Genomic DNA, 5,383 nt, shown 5'->3' with positions numbered 1-5,383 from the left:
GAGTACTGTTGAGGGGGATGACTCATCAGGGGAGGGCAATAGCAGCCAAGTTCATGGCACCGTGGCTGGCTCTGTTGCACAGGAGGGCAAGAAAAAGAGTGGGAGAGCGATAGTGATAGGGGATTCAATTGTAAGGGGAATAGATAGGCATTTCTGCGGCCGCAACCGAGACTCCAGGATGGTATGTTACCTCCCTGGTGCAAGAGTCAAGGATGTCTCGGAGTGGGTGCAGGACATTCTGAAAAGGGAGGGAGAACAGCCAGTTGTCGTGGTGCACATTGGTACCAACGACATAGGTAAAAAAAGGGATGAGGTCCTACGAGACGAATTTAAGGAGCTAGGAGCTAAATTAAAAAGTAGGACCTCAAAAGTAGTAATCTCGGGATTGCTACCAGTGCCACATGCTAGTCAGAGTAGGAATCGCAATATAGCGCAGATGAATACGTGGCTTGAGCAGTGGTGCAGCAGGGAGGGATTCAAATTCCTGGGGCACTGGAACCGGTTCTGGGGGAGGTGGGACCAGTACAAACCGGACGGTCTGTACCCGGGCAGGACCGGAACCAATGTCTGAGGGGGAGTGTTTGCTGGTGCTGTTGGGGAGGAGTTAAACTAATATGGCAGGGGATGGGAACCAATGCAGGGAGACAGAGGGAAACAAAATGGAGACAGAAGCAAAAGACAGAAAGGAGATGAGTAAAAGTGGAGGGCAGAGAAACCCAAGGTAAAAACAAAAAGGGCCAATGTACAGCAAAATTCAAAAGGGTCAAAGTGTAATAAAAAGGCAAGCCTGAAAGCTCGGTGCCTCAATGCGAGGAGTATTCGGAACCCAGGAGAGGGCTCTGAGCTATTTATAGTGGGTGAGAGCACAGATGAACAGGACCCCAAGAAAGAATGCAAAAGGCAGGAGGCAACAGAGCAGAGTAGCACTGGGGTAAGTGTAAACCACAAGGTGATAGGAAGGGACAATATGTATGAATATAAAGGGGCTACAGGAGGGGTCAAAACTAAAAATCATGGTTTAAAAGCTAGTATTAAAACACTTTACCTAAACGCACGCAGCATTCGAAATAAAGTAAATGAGTTGACGGCACAAATCATTACAAATGGGTATGATTTGGTGGCCATTACAGAAATGTGGTTGCAGGGTGGCCAAGACTGGGAATTAAACATACAGGGGTATCTGACAATTCGGAAGGATAGACAAGAAGGGAAAGGAGGTGGGGTAGCTCTGTTAATAAAGGATGATATCATGGCAGTTGTGAGAGATGATATTGGCTCTAATGAACAAAATGTTGAATCACTGTGGGTGGAGATTCGAGATAGTAAGGGGAAAAAGTCACTGGTGGGCGTAGTTTATAGGCCCCCAAATAATAACTTCACGGTGGGGCGGACAATAATCAAGGGAATAATAGAGGCATGTGAAAAAGGAATGGCAGTAATCATGGGGGATTTTAACCTACATATCGATTGGTCAAATCAAATCGCACGGGGTAGCCTGGAGGAGGAATTCATAGAATGCATATGGGATTGTTTCTTAGAACAGTATGTTACAGAACCTACAAGGGAGCAAGCTATCTTAGATCTAGTCCTGTGTAATGAGACAGGAATAATAAACGATCTCTGAGTAAAAGATCCTCTCGGAATGAGTGATCACAGTATGGTTGAATTTGTAATACAGATTGAGAGTGAGGAAGTAGTGTCTCAAACGAGCATACCATGCTTAAACAAAGGGGACTACAGTGGGATGACGGCAGAGTTAGCTACAATAGACTGGGAAAACAGACTAAACGGTGGCACAATTGAGGAACAGTGGAGGACTTTTAAGGAGCTCTTTCATAGTGCTCAACAAAAATATATTCCAGTGAAAAAGAAGGGCGGTAAGAGAAGGGATAACCAGCTGTGGATAACCAAGGAAACAAAGGAGAGTATCAAATTAAAAACCAATGCATATTAGGTGGCCAAGGTTAGTGGGAAACTAGAAGATTGGGAAAATTTTAAACAACAGTAAAGAATGACTGAGAAAGCAATAAAGAAAGGAAAGATAGATTACGAAAGTAAACTTGCACAAAACATAAAAACCGATAGTAAAAGCTTTTACCGATATATAAAACGGAAAAGAGTGACTAAAGTAAATGTTGGTCCTTTAGAAGATGAGAAGGGGGGTTTAGTAATGGGAAATGTGGAAATGGCTGAGACCTTAAACAATTATTTTGCTTCGCTCTTCACAGTGGAAGACACAAAAACCATGCCAAAAATTGCTGGTCACGGGAATGTGGGAAGGGAGGACCTTGAGACAATCACTATCACTGGGGAGGTAGTGCTGGACAGGCTAATGGGACTCAAGGTAGAAAAGTCCCCTGGTCCTGATGAAATGCATCCCAGGGTTTTAAAAGAGATGGCGGAAGTTATAGCAGATGCATTCGTTATAATCTACCAAAATTCTCTGGAATCTGGGGAGGTACCATCGGATTGGAAAGCAGCTAATGTAATGCCTCTGTTTAAAAAAGGGGGCAGACAAAAGGCAGGTAACTATAGGCTGGTTAGTTTAACATCTGTAGTGGGGAAAATGCTTGAAGCTATCATTAAGGAAGAAATAGCGGGACATCTAGATAGGAATAGTGCAATCAAGCAGACGCAACATGGATTCATGAAGGGGAAATCATGTTTAACTAATTTACTGGAATTTTTTGAGGATATAACAAGCATGGTGGATAGAGGTGTACCGATGGATGTGGTGTATTTAGATTTCCAAAAGGCATTCGATAAAGTGCCACACAAAAGGTTACTGCAGAAGATAAAAGTACGCGGTGTCAGAGGAAATGTATTAGCATGGATCGAGAATTGGCTGGCTGACAGAAAGCAGAGAGTCGGGATAAATGGGTCCTTTTCGGGTTGGAAATCGGTGGTTAGTTATGTGCCACAGGGATCGGTGCTGGGACCACAACTGTTTACAATATACATAGATGACCTGGAAGAGGGGACAGAGTGTAGTGTAACAAAATTTGAAGATGGCACAAAGATTAGTGGGAAAGCGGGTTGTGTAGAGGACACAGAGAGGCTGCAAAGAGATTTAGATAGGTTAAGCGAATGGGCTAACGTTTGACAGATGGAATACAATGTCGGAAAGTGTGAGGTCATCCACCTTGGAAAAAAAAACAGTAAAAGGGAATATTATTTGAATGGGGAGAAATTACAACATGCTGCGGTGCAGAGGGACCTGGGGGTCCTTGTACATGAAACTCTTTTTGGACATTTTAAAACCATTTTTTGTTTCAGAAATAATGTTTCCGCCCGGGCCTGAACCGGGGACCTTTCGCGTGTGAGGCGAATGTGATAACCGCTACACTACAGAAACTGGTGCTCCTTGTACATGAATCCCAAAAAGTTAGTTTGCAGGTGCAGCAGGTAATCAGGAAGGCGAATGGAATGTTGGCCTTCATTGCGAGAGGGATGGAGTACAAAAGCAGGGAGGTCCTGCTGCAACTGTACAGGGTATTGGTGAGGCCGCACCTGGAGTACTGTGTGCAGTTTTGGTCACCTTACTTAAGGAAGGATATACTAGCCTTGGAGGGGGTACAGAGACGATTCACTCGGCTGATTCCGGAGATGAGGGAGTTACCTTATGATGATAGATTGAGTGGACTGGGTCTTTACTTGTCGGAAGGATGAGGGGTGATCTTATAGAAACATTTAAAATAAGATAGAGGCAGAGAGGTTGTTTACACTGGTCGGGGAGACTAGAACTAGGGGGCACAGCCTCAAAATATGGGGGAGCCAATTTAAAACTGAGTTGAGAAGGAATTTCTTCTCCCAGAGGGTTGTGAATCTGTGGAATTCGCTGCCCAAGGAAGCAGTTGAGGCTAGCTCATTGAATGTATTCAAATCACAGATAGATAGATTTTTAACCAATATGGGAATTAAGGGTTATGGGGAGCGGGCGGGTAAGTGGAGCTGAGTCCACGGCCAGATCAGCCATGATTTTTTTGAATGGTGGAGTAGGCTCGAGGGGCTAGATAGCCTACTCCTGTTCCTAATTCTTATGTTCTTATGCACTAATCCTGCGGTCCGCTCTCACCACCAGCCCCCACCGCCCACCTTGCACAAAGCAGCCCTGCAACCACTCATCCACCCATTGCATGTCCACCCATTGGGCCCCGCCATGTATTGACATTCATCCTGAATTAAGTGAAAGGGCGAGGTGTCCCTCGTGACTCAGTGATGGGCACGATGGAGACGTGGTGCTGATGAATACATTCTATGTGGCATTTAACAAAAGGAAAGTAAACAACATAACATTCTGTCAGGCACCCATGTGTGTACCCGCAGTGAATTACAATTTCCTGAACTTACGCTTTGTACCACTGCTACCTGGTGCATCCTGTGTGGATTCGGCAAAGGTAGAGACAGGCTGCTCGAGTTCCTGCTCCGGCTGCTGAGATGCTTTGGGCCGACAGCCTCTGGGCTTTGGAGCCCCTGAGAGCCCCGATAAAGACTGCTCCACCAGCACCAGTGCAAGGCCAGACTCGGCCATTGGGAGATGAGGCAGAGAGTCAGGTACTGGCTGGAGGGGGGCAGCAGATTGGGTACTGGCTGTGGGGGGAAGTGTGTTGGGTACTGGCTGGGGGGGGGCAGCGTGTTGGATACTGGCTGGGGGGGGCAGCGTGTTGGATACTGGTTGGGGGGCAGCGAGTCGGTACTGGTTGCGGGGGGGCAGCAAGTCCTGCACTGGCTGGAGGGGCAATGTGTCGGGTACTGGCTGGGGGGGGCAGCAGCTCGGATACTGGCTGGGGGGGGCAATGTGTCGGGTAATGACTGGGGGGGTAGAGCGTGTCGGGTACTGGCTGGGGGGCAGCATGTTGGGTACTGGCTGGTCGGGTACTGGCTGGGGGGGGCAGCATGTCGGGTACTGGCTGGAGGGGGACAGTGTGTCGGGTACTGGCTGGGGGGGCAGCAAGTCGGGTACTGACTGGGGGGCAATGTGTCGGGTAATGGCTGGGGGGAGAAGGAGCAAGAGGTGAGCAGTGGGAGTGCTTTGAGTGGAGTTCCCACTTCCCTGTTCCTTTTTGCCATCATCGGTCTCCTGGGCCAGCGCCACATCACTCCGACCACACTGCTGCAGACCAGCTTGGTGGAGATCAGTGATGCATTGTAAGGCCATGGATAAGGTATCTGTCATCCTGTTTAAAGCAGAAGGCATCTTCTGCATGGCTGTGGTCACGGCCTGCATGGACTCATTTGAGAGCCTAGCTTGACACTCCTTGGAGGTGGATGGCAGACATTCTCGCAACTTGTGCTCAAGTTGGACTCCTCCATTGGCTCTGCTATTCTGGAGAGTCTATCAATACCTGGCCAAGCTGCTGATTCACCTCTAGCATTCTCCTTC

General features: G+C 47.7%; 1 non-coding gene across 1 annotated transcript; it reads right to left on the bottom strand.

Annotated features, from left to right (window-relative positions):
- Positions 1-3,282: 3,282 nt before the first annotated feature.
- Positions 3,283-3,355, bottom strand: trnav-cac (transfer RNA valine (anticodon CAC)). Its single transcript has one exon. It is a non-coding gene; the product is annotated as a tRNA-Val (tRNA).
- Between the last annotated feature and the right edge of the window lie 2,028 nt (positions 3,356-5,383).

This window comes from Pristiophorus japonicus, chromosome 17 (genome assembly GCF_044704955.1).
Source record: "Pristiophorus japonicus isolate sPriJap1 chromosome 17, sPriJap1.hap1, whole genome shotgun sequence".
Lineage (NCBI taxonomy): Eukaryota > Metazoa > Chordata > Chondrichthyes > Pristiophoridae > Pristiophorus > Pristiophorus japonicus.
This window is presented reverse-complemented; position numbering and strand designations above follow the sequence as displayed.